The sequence below is a fragment of the Talpa occidentalis genome, unplaced genomic scaffold (genome assembly GCF_014898055.3).
Source record: "Talpa occidentalis isolate TD23 unplaced genomic scaffold, MPIMG_talOcc4v2.1 talOcc4.953, whole genome shotgun sequence".
Classification (NCBI taxonomy): Eukaryota; Metazoa; Chordata; class Mammalia; order Eulipotyphla; family Talpidae; genus Talpa; species Talpa occidentalis.
In genome coordinates this window covers 1-20021 of record NW_023605365.1, presented here as the reverse complement: position 1 = coordinate 20021, position 20021 = coordinate 1, and the positions used below count along the sequence as shown (strand labels likewise).

The 20021-nt window shown below is 36.6% G+C and overlaps 1 pseudogene; it reads left to right on the top strand.

The window, feature by feature from the left end:
• The first annotated feature begins 9770 nt into the window (after positions 1-9770).
• On the top strand, positions 9771-12011 carry LOC119237485 (spindlin-1-like; annotated as a pseudogene).
• Positions 12012-20021: the final 8010 nt, after the last annotated feature.

Sequence of the window (20021 nt, the reverse complement as noted above, 5' to 3'; positions counted from 1 at the left end):
CCAAACTAGAAGCAGAGATTCAATACAGTGGAATGTTTACATGACCAAGTATGAAGCAGAATATACATGACCATCAGATTTTTAAGTAATAGACTATATTGTGCCACTGGAATTGAAGACAGAATTAAAGTTTTAATAATAGGATTAACAAGGGTATTTCAGGATTTGAAAGTCAATCACATTCAGGTTAGTTCAGGGTGAGGTCCAAACTATTCAAAACTAATATCAAAGAGATTTATGTAATATAGTTTTAGTAGTCTCATTGTTAAATGCATTTTGTATTTCAATATGGTCATAAATGTATCCCCCTTTCCTGGGGACCACCCTGTTACATAATCATGATTAACTACATTCCTTATAATGTGATTGTAAATTTCTGTTTGAGGATGAGAATGGAACAATTTCCACTTTCCTCACCATTTGGGAATGGAGTGACCTGGAGAACAAAACAATGTTCTAAAGCCAAGATTCAACTAAATAATAATGCTAGAACTATCTAAGTATTAAAGGGTGATAGAAGTAATAACACATGTTTTTTGATTATTTTTAAATCTCTCTAATTAGGCTGTTTGTCATGCCTATTTGAATCAATATTAAAAATTCAAAGCAAATAAATTTAAAACTCAACTGCATCTTGATGACAGAAGGATCTGAAGTTGGCATCAAGTACTAAAAGACTTAAAGGAGAAAAACACTTGGAAACAAATTCCAGTATCTAAATTGCAGCTGATCATTAAGTATATCCAACTGTGTGCTTACTAGGCAATGAGGGAGCCACCAAACACTTCAGAACAGCCTTCCACACTGTAGTCTGTTAAAAGGCCTGCACTTTCTTCATGGCGTGGCTCCTCCCGCCTCCAGACTGCTTCTCTACTATTTAGCAAGCACTTTTACCAAGTAGTACCTAAGACAACAATGAACTACAGAGAGGGAAAAGAAATGTATGGAACAATGGCAAAAACAATAATATAAGGCTAACATTTATGATGTAGTTAATCTTTTGCACCAAATATTGGATATAAAGTTTATAGCATAGTATTGTTCGAAAGATTAAATATTTTTAAAAATGTAAATAATGCATGATTTATTATGCCCATATACAATGGATTCAATGTCAGCGATGAATGTTTCTTTTTCAACAATGAGTTTTGAAACTGAGTTTGAACTATCTACTAGACATAGAGATGTGAAATAGACAGTTGAATATATTGACCTAGTATTCACAAGAAGATCAGGTTATAGATAAAGTTTTAGGAGTTCCCAGCATATGGACATTATTGAAGATTATGGCACTGGATATGTAAGCAGAGTGAAAAACGAAACGGACTTCATCTTTAGACAGTCTGAAGAAATTCAGAAGTCAGGAAGAAGATGAAGAACCAGTAAAGGAGAATATAAAAGAGGGACCAGTGGTTGGAGGAGAGGGGAAAGTGGAAACCCATCATTGAAAAGGTATTATAAAATCTAAGTAAAATAAAGTTGGAGCAATAACTATTAGATTTAGCAACATGAATTTCTTTGATTATATTAGTTTTAATACAGTGAGAGAAATGAAATCTTTCTGTGATAGATTAAGGGAGTCAAGGAAGAAAGGAATTTGTGGTAGTATTTTTTTTTTTAAGCATTGTGCTATCAAGACAAGTAGTAAAATGAGATGATAGCTACAATGGGTTTAGGATCAAAACATTTTTTAATATATGCTAAATAGTGACATGTTTGAATATTGATGGGCATGATCCAGGAAAGAGATTCTTGCCAATATAGGAGAGATAGAGGAAAATTGAACATCTTTAAGTAAAGGAGGATGAAATCTTGTACCTAATTGGAGAGAGCGGATAATAACAGTGGGGAAGGTAGAGTGTACAGGTACAGAAGCTGGTAAGAGAGTAGATGTTGTGGTGGGCATTAAAAGTCTTGAATTTTCCCTTTCAGGTAGAAAGCAAGGAAGATAATTGTTTGACCTCAATGTATAAGGTGACATTTTTGGCTTTCCTTTTATCCCTACCAGTTGGGCATTGAGTTTATTGCTATGCATGTTGGCTTTTTCCTCATTCACTACAGTTTTAAACCCTTTTAACATTTCCCTAAATGACTCTGATGCAATAACTCTTTTGTAGTAAATATCCTCATTGGGAACTGCAGCAGCAGAAAAGCCACAGCCAAATTGGAATTCAGCCATAAGCACCAGGAAAACCTCTTAAATCTCTGACTCTGCATTCTTTTCAACAGTAGCAGCTTCCAACAAGGAGTGAGCACTGGGTGCCTGGCAATAGCTTCTTAAGGTGAACATAACAAAGAAGACCAAAAAACATCAGGGGAGGCACTATTGCCAAACAGGAGTTGTCCCTTCAAAAAATTCCTTTATTTTCAGGGTTAGTCAAATGGCAGAAGTAACAAAAACATTACAACCTGGATAGATGCTGTGCCGTTTTTTTTTATTCATACCATTAACAGTATAATGTTTAACTCCTCTGACCCCAGAAGTAACTACAGTCACTCATGGAAATTATCTTATTTTAACATTGTTCATGAAGTAAGGACACAGACAAATATTCAAGGTAAACTTCAAAAGCAAATGGAATCATTTCCCATGAAATAATTATCAATGAAATGAATTTCCCCTTGCTTCTTTAAAGCTTCAATGTTACTGCAGTTTGAAGTGACAATGTACTGTTTTTCTCAATTTAAGAAAAATAAATCTCTTTTCTGTTTACAAAACAGCCCTTTTGCTATGAGTAAGACTGAAAGACAAACTTCAATACAATTTTTTATAAAATTTTTAAACTCTTTTGGAGAAAGCTTGTCATCTCTGGTCCTAGATTCTTACTGCAAACTTCTAATCCTCCATTTTCTGCTACAATTTGGTATAGGGAGTCAAACAATATGCATCCTAACCAATGACAGCTACAAAAGACATAAAATTTATCATCTAGAATCTAGTCTATTAATTCCATGGATTCGCATATTCTTAAACTATTGACCTAATATGGGATCACGGAAAAACTCTAACTCTATAACTACTCATTTTATCCAGTTTTTTGGTTAATCATTTCATATAGATATGGATGACTGAATATGACATATAATTAAGTGTTCAAGTTATAGCTATAAATGATAAAGAAGGTTCAACCTGACTTCAACTGGCCCATTACTTATATTTAACTGTACACTACTGATTTTTTTAAAGTTCAAAATAGTAATATAAAAAACACTGATGTTCAGATAAAGAATTCAAGAAATTTTACACCACATTGAGTTGAATGGAAAGGATAAAATCACTTGAATTTACATAAAACACCTATGAATCATCAATGACCTTTCATAAAATGTGGTTAAAATATCTACTTAGACCTTTTTGGCTAAGCCATGATCAAATTGCAGTAAACTGAGTGAAACTAACTGTAATTTGAAGAATTTTAATAATTCCATTTAGAATCTAATATCTATTGTCTGCCATATAGAAAAATTCATTACTTCAATGTACCATATTAATATATGACTCTGAAATCAGCTAGGAGTTATTTTATTTGTTGTGGTGTGTGCTGTATTTTTTCTATATGGGTTCTAAAATTTGGATAAGAACTACTTATAAATATAAATATAAATCTGTATATAAGTATAAATAAAAATATAAATATAAATCCCATTTTAATACATAAGTTATAATTTCATACATGCTATATACTTGTTGATAAAATTTTGGTCAATCACCAGTAGAATATCTGAGGTCATAAATTTTCGTATTTTTAGACAACACTCTTTTTTTTCTTTCAGACTCTAAATGCAGCATCTAACTTTAGTATTATGCTTGCTCAATTCCAAGTTTTTGGAACATTTATAAAAAAAGAGAAAAAATTGTCATTTTTTTTATTCTCAGCTGATATGGAGAAAATGGAAGGAAAGAAAGAGAAATAATATTTTTACCTCACTAAACTGGTAATACACTATATGTGGCAATATACTACATGCTAGGTACAATAGAGCTATTGTGCAATTGAACTTACATAGTAAGAAATATGAAATATACAATATAAATGCATGTGTATATATGCATAATGCAAATGTCAGTTATAGTATATATATAGTATATATGTAAATACTATACATGTGCATATTGTATCAGTAGGTATGTATATCTATATATGTATGTGTATATTTGCTATATAAAGGACTTAAAAATTTATTTACATATATAATGACTTAAAAACTCAGTTTCAAAAAGATAATTTCCCAAGTCATAATTAGATAAAATAAAATTCAAACTATGGTCACATACTTGTCAATGTTTGTTCATTACACATGCCATTGCCTATACTATTACTAGGAAGAATTCAGTCATAAAACATTCTGATGTGGGAGTGCAAACTGGTCCAACCACTATGGAGAGCTGTGTGGAGATTTCTGGACCTACTAAACATAGAGCTTCCATATGATCCAGCAATTCCACTCCTAGGTATTTACCCAAAGGACACAGAAACATCAATTCCAAAGAGCACCTGCAGCCCTATGTTTATAGCAGCACTATTTACAATAGCTAAGCTTTGGAAACAGCCCAAATGCCCAAAAATAGATGACTGGATCAAGAAGATGTGGTACATATATACCATGGAATATTACTCAGCATTCAAAAAAGATAAACACATGCAATTTGCAGCAACATGGATGGCGCTGGAAGGGATCATGCTCAGCGAAATAAGCCAGAAAGAAAAAGAAAAATACCAGATGGTCTCACTCATAGCAGGAATCTAGAAAACTTAAATAAGGGACCAGGAAAATGAATAACTATAAGAAAGTGAAAATCAAAATCAACAAAAAATCTATGAACCAGAGACACTTTTGGGGAGGTGGGTGGAGGGAGGGGAGGGATTGGGGTCAAAATGGGGGGGTTGAAATTTATGGGGAATACAAAAATAAAATTTATTATATATTAAAAAAAGAATGACTATAGTACAGTATATATGTAAGGGTATACTATTAGAGGATATTTTAAGTTTTAATCATGAAATACTTTAAACATAAGAAGCAGAGAAAATATCACATGAACCTATTAACACACCGCCAATATTAAAGAGATGCTAACATTTTCCATTATATGTTTTAGGTCTTTACTCCAATTTTTTTGAAGAAATAAAATGTTACAACTAAAATTAAAACCTTAAAAAAAAAACAAAAACATTCTGATGTGTTTCTGTTCCTAGAAGGACCCCCTTGCTTCCAACTGTCAGAAAGTGATGAACTCTTTGCAGCCCTCCAGGTGATAGTGAACAAATGTTTGATCCAGTGGCAAATAAATGCTTTTCTTCAATTTATTATTTTACTTACGGTGGAAACTCAGAGTGTTACTCATGCCCTAATATAAAGTTGTCTTTTCATAAAACTTTTCTTTTTCTTACAAAGACTAAAACATAAATGCACAGATTTCTGGACTTGACATCAAATCTGAGTGACCATAACTATAACAGAAACTAAGACTGTGGGCTCATATTCATTCACTTACTTTTCTCTTGTCATAGGATGGGTTTCCCAATAGGTGCCTCAGTTCCTCATGCAAATGTACTTCCAATAAGACACATATCTTGTTACCTATCATTTAGAATAAAAATTACTAATAACAATTTATTCAAATAATATTTTATAATAATTATAGTTTCAATTATAAAGTTGGCAATACAATCCTTAAAGATGACAAATTTCAATTATACATAGAAACAAGTTGTGGGAACTTTCTGAGATCCAAAGATCAAAACCAACTTGGCAATAAATCTTGGTCTATTCAATGTGAGAAATGTATGAACAGTCTCTCTCCTTTCTCAGAGGTAGAACCAGACCTTATTATTCTGCTACTTTCAAGGTGGGCAAAACCCTTCAGGAAAGCTCATGGATAAAGCAACTGGCCAAATTTAAAAGAAAATGAGTAATGCCACATGAGTGTCATACTGTAAGTACTGGGTAGTATATTTTGACTTTTTTAATTAAGTCATTGATTCCAATCTCTGACAACTCCACTGTGGATTTAAGTCATCCTGTGATAGAGCAATTAAGTCATCCTGTGAAGGAAATTACTATCAATTAATGATATATCTAATGGTTGTCTATAAGGGTTTTTGAAGAATTTTAAGAACTTTAAGAATCATCAGCATAATTAAGAAAAAAATCCTTAGTGTCAAATAAGTGAAGTCAGATAGGTCAATGGCTGATATTAAGAGATCATAGGAATCAAATCTTCTAAGTACAACTGTACTTACGGAAAAGTATTATGACCCTCAATTTGTTTCTTTCATTTAGAGTCTTAGGGAGCCATAGATTAGATTACATAATTTTAAATCATGTTTCCATAATACTTTACTAGTTCTCTGTAGTCTATATTCATAGACTATAGGGCATGAGCACAAAACTACTCTTTTTGAATAAATCCGATGGCTTATATGGAGAATGCTGCATGAGAGGTGGTGGAGATGGACAGTGTTGTGACTCCGTATGTGCTCACAGAACCAAAAATATGTTTTCTGTTACTAAATTTGTGAGACATTTTTCACATGTATTAAAATTGACTTTTAGGTATTATATTGTGAAATAGGTGTTCTAAAAAAAAGTTTCAACATACCTACCTTCAGGACTGTCAGAACTAGAGCCAGGTGGGCCTTCTAAGAGAATAACCAATGTTATGAGAACTAATAAAGAGAGAGGATAAGGTCATTGCCAACCTCTCAGAGAATGTACCATACTGAGGGGTGGTGGGAAGGAGATTAATTCTGGAGTAGGAAAAAATCAAGGTGCTATAGATTTAATCCTGATAGAATTTACGAAGAATAATAGCAAGTGCAGCACTTTGATAATATAAAAGTATCACACAAATATCCTCAAACCCAGATACAGAGACACTTTAATAGGTTCATTAACTTTTTATGAATTTCATTCACTCATGTTTTTCAGTAAAAATATTAGTCGATTTTCTCAGTAAATTGCAAAACAAGTAATATAATTGATTAAGTTAAAACCTAAGTGTCATTCCTGATTCATTTTCTTCCCCTACATTCAATTTTTTAGTGTCTATATCCACATACTTCAAACACTACCACTTTCTTAGAGGACCTTCAATCACCACCCTGACCAAAAAGAGACTGTTCACCTCCCATATTATTTCTACACTATCTACACTATCTCTGTGTTTATATATCACTTTCTTTTTTTTTTTTTTTAATTTTCTAGAGGCATGTCTTATTTATTTATTTATTTATTTATTTATTTATTTATTTATTTATTATGTTTGTTTGGTTATACATGCACTGGGTACAGTCAGAAGCATGGGAGGGTGAGAGAATTCACCAGAGCCAGAGCGGGGAGCAGAGCAGGCAGAAGGACCGAAGTACACTGCTGAGGGGAGCAGCAGGCGGCAGGAGAAGTCTGCTCACCATGTGGGACCCTCCTCCGGTGGCCGGGGAGCAGCCGGGGATCGAACCGGCTGCAGAGGCTGCAGGTAGCTTCGCAACCCAGCGCTCAACCGCTGCGCCACCGGGGAAGCCCTATCACTTTTTTTTTTTTTTAAGATTTATTTATTTATGGCCTCCCGGTGGCGCAGCGGTTGAGCGCTGGGTTGCAAAGCTGCCCACAGTCTCTGCAGCGCTGGTTTGATCCCCGGGCATGGGGCAAGGATCCCACATTGCGTGCAGACCTCTCCTGCAGCCCACTGCTCCCCTCAGCAGTGTACTTCATCACTCTGCCTGTTCTGCTCTCCGCTCTGGCTCTGGTGAATTCTCTCACCCTCCCACGCCTTTGACTATACCCAGTGCTTGTATAAATCAATCAATCAATCAATCAATCAATCAATCTTAAAAAAAAAAAAAAAAAGCCCAGGACCAGATCGTTTCAAAAAAAAAAAAAAAAAAGATTTATTTATTTATGATTACAAGGCCAGAGGTGTGGGAGGTGAGAGGATTCACCAGAGACAGAACAGGGAACAGAACAGACAGACAGACCCAAGTACACTGTTGAGGGGAACAGTGGTGAGTCAGGAGAGGTCTGCTGCGCCATGTGGGTAGCTCCCTGGCTGGGGATCAAACTCACGCTGCAGAGGCTGTGGATAGCTTCACAACGCTGCGCTCAACCCCTGGCGCCACCAGGGAGGGACCTATATATTAATTTCTAATTTTTATTATCATCTGTCAATATTGTTGTTCATGTCCATATTCTCAAAAGCAACCTATTATAAGTACTGTATATTTGCTAACTGAATGTTTTTGCTAGATGTCTCAAATTCTCAAATTATTTAAAAAAAGGCTATTAGCCTAAAATATATTAGTACACTTGGGAGACTAATAAAAACATATAAACCTAATGATTAGAAAGCCCTTTGCTTCCCTAGGAAAAACATTTGTTCAATGTAAAGACAGATGATACCATCTCAAATCCCAGTAGTTATGCATCATTCATCTTTGGTAACAGAAAAGTCAGTTGCAATTACATATTGAAATACCATCTTGTGATTTTGGAGTGTTACATATGATGTCAGAAGTGAAAGATAATGGTAATCAAGAAGAAATCATAAATAACTAGTACTCTTCTGGGGAAAGACGGTCCCAGGAGTTCATAATGATTGCACTAAATAGGGAATTAGAGTAAAAATCATTTCAACACCTTGTGATCAAAACAAGAGTTACACACTTGAGCATAATTATTCAACAAGTATTTATTTGTCATTATATTCCTAGTATTTAGCTCACATCATGAAACATTTTTTTGTCCTGAAGGACTATTTAGATTTGCTTATAATCTACAATTTCTTGTGCTCAATTTTAGTGCAGTATAATTATAATGTATGACATAAAGGACATTGGTTTTACACATATTACAGTTTGCAGAGAATAGACTATCTAACCTTTCAATAGAAAAGCTTATTTCTAACAAAAGAAAATCCCTGATGATTTTTTTTTTAAGATTTATTTATTTATACAAGCACTGTGTACAGTCAGAAGCGTGGGAGGGTAAGAGGATTCACCAGAGCCAAAGCAGGCAGCAGAACAGGCAGACTGATGAAATACACTGCTGAGGGGAGCAGTGGGCGGCAGGTGAGGTCTGCGCACCATGTGGGACCCTCCTCCGGAGGCCGGGGAGCAGCCGGGGATGGAACCGGCGCTGCAGAGGCTGCGGGCAGCTTTGCAACCCAGCGCTCAACCGCTGTGCCACCGGGGAGGCCCAGATGCTTGAGACTCTAAATTTTTAATAAACTCAAAGGTGTAGTCAGTGCTGCTGGTCCAGGAATATATAGCAATTTGATAATTTGGTTTACTGGCTACTAATTTGGAAACTAAGACCAGAGGTGGAATATTCTGCTAATCTGGATAAAGAAGTTGTGCTGTATTACTGAAAATATGTTTAGAAAGAAATGAGAATCGAAAATGAATCAATGATGGATCTACTTTCATGGGAGAAAGCTTCTTTCCATTAAAAAAAATACATTGTGTTTTTCCAAAAATAAATGCTTTTGAAAATTAACCTTGTGACTTATTTGAGTGATTTCCCTGTAGATCTCCTACTTGTGTTTCAATTTTGATAAGGAAATTTGGGTCAGCATCAGAGTCACAAAAAGCCAACAAATGTTATCAAGCAACCTGTGCTGATCACAGTTCTAACAGAGGAGCTGTTGTCCCTGCCCCAGTAGTCACTAGTCAGCCCAGGATTTTCTCTTCCCAGCTTGTGCATGCTGACAGTCAGCTTTCCCACAAAGGGGGTTTTGTTAAGAAACCCTTATTTAATATCAACTCTCCTTAATAATGGAGGAATGGGTAAGTTACTTAAATAGTTAAAAACAGACTACTAGTAGACTTACATTTTAATACTAAAAGAACTCAGTTATTCTGCCTTTATACTCTAATCACTCTCTCCAGAGTCAGTAACTGTTAGTAGAACAGCCATATATCATGATATATAGTCCCTGGATTTTAGGATCTACTCCACTTGACATATCATAGATATTTGTGCTGTGACTCAAGCACTATCTTCCCAGAGAAAAGTTAATGTAGTTTAAAACAAGAGATTTCAGTTTTGTGTTTGCCTACTCTGAGATGATCAGAGTCCTCCTGTAGAGAAAAACCTGACAACCGGAGAAATCCTGGTGACATCAGCCTTTTTGTAAACTATCAGGGGCCATGTTTTCTGTGTTTTCTAGGACCATACTTATTCTTTTGTATTTTTTCACTTATTGTTTTAACAATGTTGTTGAAGGACAAAACACACAGCTCTGCCTATGAACTCACAAAGACTGTAACAGTTGAAAGGTATTCAGAGTGTTTACTAGCATTTTCATCTTGGTCATTTTGCTTATAAAGTCCTTCTCAGACAAAGGCAAGAATTCTAGCAGAAAATCCATACCCTTGTTTCCCACTTATTATATCATTTTATTATTCGATCAGAGGAAGTATGTAAGGTGATATCCTTTCAATTTACTATCCTGAAGAGTATTTTCAAATTGCGCTCTTAACCTGGTAAAGACTATTTCTCAAAGCTTAAAAATAGAGCTTCTATCATATTTCTTTGCTTTTTCCAGCAAACCAAAAGGTTTCTTTCTATTTAGACCAATGATTGTGTAAATATTTATGTCTTCCCTCTATGAACTTAAAATGTTCCTACATTTTAACCATTAATCAAAAACTTCCATAATGTAAAACAATAGTAATAATAACTAATTCTAATAGGGATTAGAATTTTGAAGCCCAAGGTTGAAGAGGTAAATCAGCTTAAGAGTTGAGGCGAAACAGAATGCCTGGATCATAAAAGATTTCAAAAATATTTATTGCCTAGCTTATTTGTAGACATTTGAGTGTAAATTCATGCTTGGATAGTCTTGGTTGTTCTTGTTAATTTATCTCACTCTTATTTGCAAAAGATTTTATTTCCTGATGTCATTATATCCTCAATGCTGAACTTTCTAAGCCTCAGGCTATGTCTCAGTTTGACTTTCCTTCAGAAAGCCTTTTTCCATGTGTACTTTCATCTTAATCCATGGATTTATATATAGGTTAAGTGGAATTGAACATTTTCCCACAACTTGTCTCCTCTGGTTGTTGCAAGTTAGAGTTGCTAGGTCTCAATGGAATGAATGAAACTTTTTTAAAAAATGATCTTTTGGGTCAGGTGGACACAGGCCTGCAGGGTTACAGTCTGCCAAGTACTTATGATTTCAAGTATTCTGCATTTTTGCTGAACTTGTAGATGAAGCACTTGGATAATGAATGAACAAGAACATTACAATTATACGAAAAGTTTCAAGTTGAAGAATACTCAGTTTTACTCTCACCCAGCAGTGTTACTAATTTAAACACTTCCCCTTTTGGAAAGACCCTCGGCCAGTGGTCCAGAACTGAGCAGGTCATGCTGGTGTATCTGCAAACTTGATGAGAAAAGGACATCCTACAAAAAATATTGGCCCTGTGGGACATCTTAAGCTGCAGGATACACATGGGTGGAAAGGAACAGTTCTGGACCAAGTGCCTATAATTCTTCTTTGTATCTTATAAAATACTATGGCTTTTACCATGCTTATAGACTAGAACTTAATAAAGAGGAAAGAGTTTCTGGGCTTGAAGTTCCCCCTGACAGAACAACTGCAACATCTTGAATCAGCACTGCACACCTCGCAGATAAGATGATTGCCAAAGCTGTAGAGCACATGCCTGAGCGGAAGGTTCTTAAGGCCAGGGGAATGCTACAGATGATGATGGATGTGTGGTATTATACTACCTATGAGAAAGACCCTGTCTTATATGTGTACCTGTTCTTAGATGACTATAAAGGAGAACTTTGTATTGCAACTGATTCCAAAGATTTACCTCCAGCAGAAAGGGAATCAGAAGCTGTGAAAAGCGCAGTAGGCAAACTAGTGGATACGCCAAAGAGACAGCTCAAAAAGGACTGGCATGGTCAGTCATGAAGTGGAGGGCAAACCCTTTCTCTACTTCACCAGGTTTGATGATGAACTCCATTTGCATGTTTTCGATTTGTTAAAAACATGCTAGATGCCATCAGGAACTCTGACAAATTGGTATAACTATTAAATGTATATATTGCTATAGATGTAACAAAACACCAAATAAGGGTTGTTGCCTTGATAAGTTATGATCAACAGCTGATTCTTTTTTATTTTCAAATCCTCAGCTTTAGTTGTCTATTTGAATGTATTATTTTTCCATTTGTTTTGATTCCTAGCTAGTCTTTATTATTTTCCCCATCACCATCCCTTTTACAACTTTGACCCTCTCTACACCACCTCCATTTTAAATGTGAGAAACATCAGTTTGCTACTTTGTTCATTAGTGTCTACTAGTTTTTGTTATGTATTTTGCTTTGTCAAATAATCTGCTATGTAAATGTCGAGTATTTGTCTTTTTCACTCTGACTTCATTTACTACACTTAATTCCTTCACACTCTTTTCATTTCACTGTGAATGGAAACATTTCATCTTTCCTTATGACTGAATAGTATTGATTCTCTTATATGAGATTGTCCAGTTTCCCCAGCACCACCAATTGAAGAGATACTGTTTTCTCCATTTTATGGTCCCAGCTCCTTCATCATGAATTAAGTATCAATATATGCATGGATGTATTTCTTGGCTTTTGAGTCTGTTCCATTGATCCATGTGTCTGTTTTTATATCAATGCCATATTATTTTGCTTACTGATGCTTTATAGTTAGGTTCAACTTCCAGTTCTAAGACAAGTAAGTACTTGGGATGTAGAAAAAAATGGTATAAGAGTAAATCCTAGAGTCCTCATCACAAAGGGCATTTTTCCCTTCTTTTTTCTTTTTTATTATATATGTATGAGAAGATGGATGCTATTCAAACCTATTGTAATTGTTTCATAATTTATGTAAATCAGATCATCATATGGTTTTTATTTTTCTTTTTTGTTGATGTGTGGATTACATTAATTGATTTTTGGATGTTGAACCATCCTTGTGCCCCTGGAATAAATCCCATTTGGTCATGGTAAATTATCTTTTTGATGCATTGATGGATTCTGTTGGCTAGGATTTTATTGAGGATTTTTATATAAGTGTTCATTAGAGAGATTGGCCTGTAGTTTTCTTTTTATGTGTTGTCCTTGTTTGGTTTTGGTATTAGTGTAATGTTGGTTTCATAAAACGTATTTGGTAGTATCCCTTCTTGATTTTTTAAAGAGTCTGTGTAGGACAGGCACTAGTTCGTTTCTGAATGTTTGGTAGAATTCATTCGTGAAGTCGTCTGGTCTTGGGCTTTTGTTTTTGGGGTGGGTTTTTGATTATTGTTTCAATTTCACTGTTTGTAACTGGTCTGTGTAGGTGTTCTATTTGTTCTTTATCTAGCTTTGGATGATTGTATAGTTCCAGGAATTTGTCCAACTCTTCTAGATTGTTGAACTTATTTGCATGTAACTGTTCACAGTAATCTCTGATTATTCTTCTGATTTCTGCTGTGTCTGTTGTAATTTCTCTTCTTTCATTTATGATCTTATTTGTTCTTTCTCCCATCTTTTCTTTGTGAGCCTGGCTAGAGGTTTGTCTATTTTGTTTGGTTTTTTTTTTTTTTTTTGAAGAACCAACTTTTGACTTCATTGATCTCTTGGATTTTTTTTTAACTTCTATTTCATTATTTCTGCTTTGACCTTTTTTTCTTTTATTTTGTAAAAATAAAATGTAAATAATATTTAAATGTAAAAAATAATAAAATGTAAAAAATATTTTTACATCATTGCTCATTTTTTAAAAAATGTTTGCTTTTGGGCCTCCCTGGTGGCGCAGTGGTTGAGTGCTGGGTTGCAAAGCTGCCCACAGCCTCTGCAGCGCCAGTTCGATCCCCGGCTGCTCCCCGGCCACCAGAGGAGGGTCCCACATGGCGCGCAGACCTCTCCTGCCGCCTGCTGCTCCCCTCAGCAGTGTACTTTGGTCCTTCTGTTCTGCTCCCCTCTCTGGCTCTGGTGAATTCTCTCACCCTCCCATGCTTCTGACTGTACCCAGTGCTTGTATAAATAAATAAATAAATCTTTAAAAATAAATAAATAAATAACTTTAAAAAAAAGTTTGCTTTTTTCCTCCTCCCACTCAGGTGTAGTCCCTATAGAAATTCTGCTTTGGTTTTTATTATTTCCTTTCTTCTAATGGCCTTTTGGGTTTTTTTTCTCTTTTTCAGTTCCTTAAGGTGGGAGATTAGGTTGTTTCTTTGAGTTCTTTCTTGTTTCTTGATTTGAGCCTGTATTGCTTCATATTTTCCTCTTATAACTGTTTTTGCTGTGTCCCATGCGTTCTGGAGAGTTGTGTCCTCATTGTCATTCATTTCAAGGTATTTTTAAATTTCTCGTTGATCTCCTCATTGATCCAATGGTCTTCCAGTAGTGTGGGTTTCAATCTCCACGAAGTGGGAGGTTTATTTCTAGTGTGATGCCTTTATGGTCAGAGAAGATAGTTGGTATGACTTTCATCTTAGTGCATCTTTTGATGTTTGTCTTGTGTCCCAGTATGTGATTGATCCTGGAGAATGATCCACGTGCACTTGAGAAAAATGTGTACTCAGATTTTTTTGGATGTAGTATCCTATAGATGGTCTGTTAAGCCCATGAGGTCTAGATCCTTATTTAGAGTTCTAGTCCTCTTGCTTATTTTTTGTCTTATTGATTTATCCATAGAAGAGAGTGGTGTGTCAAAGCCTCTCACTACATATGTATTTTCTCAAATATCTGTTTTCAGAGAGGACAATAATTGATATATTCAGTGCGTCTTCATTTGTTGAGTATATATTGATGAGTGATATGTCTCCTTGAAATATTGTCCCCTTAATCATAATGTAGTGACCATCTGTGTCTCTTTTTACCTTTTTTAGTTTGAAGTCTATTTTATTTGTTATAAGTATAGCTGTTCCTGCCTTCCTTTTTGGTCCATTTGCTTGTAGGATAGATATTTTATTTTAAACAGAGACATATTTTAGATACAATCTCTCTTAATCTGTTAGTACTATTTTTCCATTTTGAAATTCCTTTTTCTCCTGTTTTTTTTCATTCTCTGACTTTTAAGTTATCATATTCTTCAGGTTATTAGAAAACTGCTCACCTTTAAAGCAATTATTTATTTTTCTATTAAGGTGAACTGATTTTTAGCCTTTTACATAAGAAAAGGAGCATTACTTAATAGGTACTGCTCATTTTTCTAATGCCTGACACGTAGTAGGTCTGATAAATGTTTGCTGAATGCCTGACAAATAACTGACCTCTTAAAATGTTCAAGTTCATTCCTTCTAAATTTGTGTTAATTTGCAATAGCTCCAGAATTATAATTGAAAAGTATCAGGAAACCTAATTAATTAAAAAACTTGCTCACCTGCTATAGTCTGAAATGTATGTACTACCTTTCTCATTGAATTTAAATAAAGCCCTAAATACAAATGGGTGCAAAGTATTTAAGTTTGAAACCTCTTAGCATCCATCCATATAAACACTCTGTACTCATAACTGAGAATGTGTGATTATAAATATCATTGAGAGAATATGTTCTTTCTTTTATTTCTTATCTCTTACCAATTAATTTATGTCTCTTAGACCCATGTGCATGGAAGGATTCAAAGCATACCTTAGACTAGCAATTTCCAAAATATATTCAATTTGTAAAAAATTATGCATACCAGGGACCTATCTCTGAACTGCTGGAATATAATCTGTAGGGTTTGGGTCTGGGATCTGTAGTTTATGAAAGTTTCCTGAAGTGGTCCTAACATGCATCTGGCACTGGATTATGGAGACATGTTTGGAAATTACTGATTGTGTCCTACATTAAGGAGCTATTGCCACCATTCTGCAGAGTATTATAGATGTATTCACTGGAACAGAGATTTCTAAGATGCCTGGTTTGGATCCTCTTTATTAATTTTAGAGTGAAAAAATTAGTTTGCAAATGACATAAGAGCAGAGACACTCAATGTTAACTTAGCATTCTTGGAAATTAGGAAAACGACATTCTCAACTTTGAGTCACATCACTTATAAAATCTTTCCATACATTCAGTGGGATCAATGAAAAAGACTAGTTTTGTTCAGATAAACATCCATCTAAGTATGATCTTGAATCTGGACATCCTAGGAGTATTTGGGAGCTCCTCTTACCATTTGAGTCAAAATACAATGTTTACAATGAAATTGGACTCCATTTCTTAAAAAATACACGTGGACATTCACTATAATTACAAAAGAAAACTGAGAAGAAAATCAGTAGTTGCCTTTTGAAAATTCATAGTCACCATATCAGTAGGAACATTTGCTGCCAGACTGAAATTTTCAGGAAACCAGCATGTCAGAGTGAACAGCACGAGTTGGTCTCATCACACCCCTTCATTTACTGTGAAATCCCAAGCCGGTAGAAAGGCCTAAATAAGTAACTTCCAATCTCAGAATGACATCGTTACCTGCACTTGGTGCCTGGTGATTCAGCTCTGCCAAACGGATGCTGTGCAAGTCAGGCACAGAGCCTCATCTCTCATCTTCAGAGCACATTGTTCTGTCCTGGAACTGGCACAGCTCACTACAAAGCAGAGAAAATTTTAAGTCTCTTTCACAATACTTTTTCCCTTTGTCTGATTTTTATTAGATCCCAGAACCATATTCCCCTTTTGGGACATATTTTAAAAATTGATGGACATCAATAAGAAAATGACTCAAATGATAGATATTCTCTTCATACCTTTTCTTCTTAAGCTTTATATATTTCATAAAGCACCTATAAAAACAGTTGAAAGGTCTTCATTTACTTGACGAAAATGTGTTCTGCTTCATGGTCATTATTTCAAAGGTAGTCAGTCTCTCAATGAGTTAAAATACAGATGTTGAAATTACAGGATGAAGATATTCAGAGTATTCAGCTATTCTATATGATTCATATGTCCTAATCATTGAATTTTATATATATTTTAATAACTACATGTCACATTATATCCTATATTTCTTAAATTTATAGTTTTTATAGTCATAATTACTATGTGAGCACAGAAGACAGATATAACTGTCTCTATATGCAGATGAGTAAACAAAAGGTTGAGGGGGTTGAGTGATTTACCTCAATGGCATTTACCATCCTGTTGGTAATAAACAACTTATGATTTAAAACCAAATTTTTTCACTCCAAGTTTACAACTTCCTCTTCTACTTTCTAACCTCCTTTATTATGATGTTAATAATAAATAATAACATGTGACATTATCTTTACCTTTCTTTTTTTTTTTTAAATTTTATTGTTATATTCCCATACAATTGCAGCCCCCCATTCTGACCCCAATCCCTCCCCTCCCGCCCCCGCCCCCCAAAAAATGTCTCTGGTTCATAGTTTTTTTGTTGATTTTGATTTTCACTTTCTTATAGTTATTCATTTTCCTGGTCCCTTATTTAAGTTTTCTAGATTCCTGCTATGATTGAGACCATCCGGTATTTTTCTTTTTCTTTTTGGCTTATTTCGTTGAGCATGATCCCTTCCAGCGCCATCCATGTTGCTGCAAATTGCATGTGTTTATCTTTTTTGAATGCTGAGTAATATCCATGGTATATATGTACCACATCTTCTTGATCCAGTCATCTATTTTTGGGCATTTGGGTTGTTTCCAAAGCTTAGCTATTGTAAACAGTGCTGCTATAAACATAGGGGTGCAGGTGTTCTTTGGAATTGATGTTTCTGCGTCCTTTGGGTAAATACCTAGAACATTTTTGCACCCAACACTAATGATAAAGGACTGATCACAAAAATCTGCAAAGAGCTGATGAGACTCAACACACAACAAAGAAAATAATCCAGTCAAAAAATGGGCAGAAGAGCTAAAAAGAAACTTCTCTGAAGAGGAAATGCAAATGGCCAACAGGCATATGAAAAAATGTTCAACATCACTTGTAATCAGGGAAATGCAAATCAAAACTACCATGAGATACCATCTTACACCAGTGAGAATGGCACATATTAAAAAAACTAGCAACAACAAATGCTGGCGAGGGTGTGGAGAAAAAGGAACTCTTCTGCACTGTTGGTGGGAGTGCAAACTGGTCCAACCAATGTGGAAAGCTGTGTGGAGATTTCTGGACCTACTAAACATAGAGCTTCCATATGATCCAGCAATTCCACTCCTAGGTATCTTTACCTTTCTAAACTGCGTTATTCTGCCCACTGATGTTTTCTCAATGAAAAAAAAAATTCTTGGAGGGGGCGGAGCAACATGGCGGCGAGGAGACCCTGCAAGTAAGATCTCCCATTAAAAAAAGTTAATAGGGAGGAAAAGCGGCAGGTCCCAGTGAGAACTGGGACACGGAGATAAACGGGTGACTCCAGCAAACTACCCGAAGAAGAAAGTGGCCATAAAAGAGGACTAGAAGGGAGGGAAGCGCAGAACCCTGCTCCCCTCCCCCGCCCACAGAGGCGGCACTCTCCGACCCACAGAGAGGAGGAAACAACAAACCAAAACGACCAACAAGAACAAACGACGCAGCAAGCGGGACTGTGAGTGGAAAGGAACTATTGCAGCCACCACACCCATGAACGGGAGCTGAGGCGAACCCTGCAGGATCCGACACGGCGGTGAGCTAACGGCTCCGGGCGCCATTAGAGAAGAACAAAGACCCCGGGAGACGCGCACACAGCCCGGGCTGCCGTAAGCTTGCGCAGAAACGCGGCGCGCTCGGGGAGCTTGAAAAGCAAGTGCAGACCAGAATCGCGGCTGCCCAGGTACCCGCGCCTGCGACCTAGGCTTGCGGGGAGACACGCGGAGGTCCTCACTGAGGTGAAGGTCCCTCCCTGAGTGAGCAGGAACCAGGCACCCGGGCACGGGAGCGTGCAAAAGGCGCCATTCCTGCGCCACTGAACTGGGCTACAGCCCGCGTCCTGGAACTGAGGGCTTTGAACTGAGACCCGGGGCACGAAAATTCGGGGCGTGGGTTCTCCACGACGGTGGGGCACAAGGCAGACACAGCACCCAAAGCTGTTGAGGTGTACCCTACCATTCCCGCTCTGTTCCCTTCCCACGGGTGGGGGGACGAAAAACAGCCCCCAAGGACAATAGGAGAGATCTCTGGCGCCACCTAGTGACCAGGAAAAAAAGTCCACTAACACCCCATAGAACAGGAAATTTCTTAAGACTGCTTGAAAAGGCAGAAGGCTTCTGCAGTGGCCAGCCGGGAGTTATTCCACGCCAGCCCCTTACGACCAGCAGTCTGAGCCCACAGAGGGAGCAGGCACCCACGTCCGGGGCAGACCGGGTGCGCAGAAGAGTGTGCCTGAAACCGGAGGCGCAGGGACTGCATCCCGCTTTGCCATTTTGAGAACAGGGACATTTCTTCAGTAAAAACTGCTAAAACCAGCAGAAAGCTCCCCCAGAAGGCAGGGATGGCTCCTGGAGAGAGCCAGAGGGGAGCGGAGAAGTTCACCAAGATGCCAGTCAGTCCGAGAATCACAGTGTCCCAACGCATACGACAAATTAGAAAACAGACAGTAGGCAGTAGAAGAACCACACGCAACCTAAACAACTCCTCAGGAAAGAAGCATACCACAAAAGAAAACCACTCCCAGATTGCAACGACAGCAAACTTGGAAGAACTTCTGAGCCTTCCAGAAAGAGAATTAAAAATTGCCATGATTAAAAAAGTGATAGATCAGAAGAAGGAAATTGAGTCCCTAAAGAGGGAAAACAATGGTCAGAAGAATGAAATTGAGTCCCTAAAGAGGGAAGTAAAAGAAATGCAGGAGATCAAAGAATTAATGGAGGAACTAAAGAACTCCGGGAAAAAGCAAGGAAAGCAGAATAGATGAAATAGAAGAAACGAATAAGTTCTCTTGAAGACACAGAATAAAAAGAACCAAAACAAAAAGGAAAGAGAAGTACGAAGGAAAAAGAATGAAGAAAGACTTCGAGAACTATCTGACTCCATGAGGAAAAGGAAATATAAGAGTTATAGGAATTCCAGAAGGAGAGGAGAGAGATGTAGGAACAGAGAAAATATTCGGAGATAATTGAAGAGAACTTCCCAATGCGA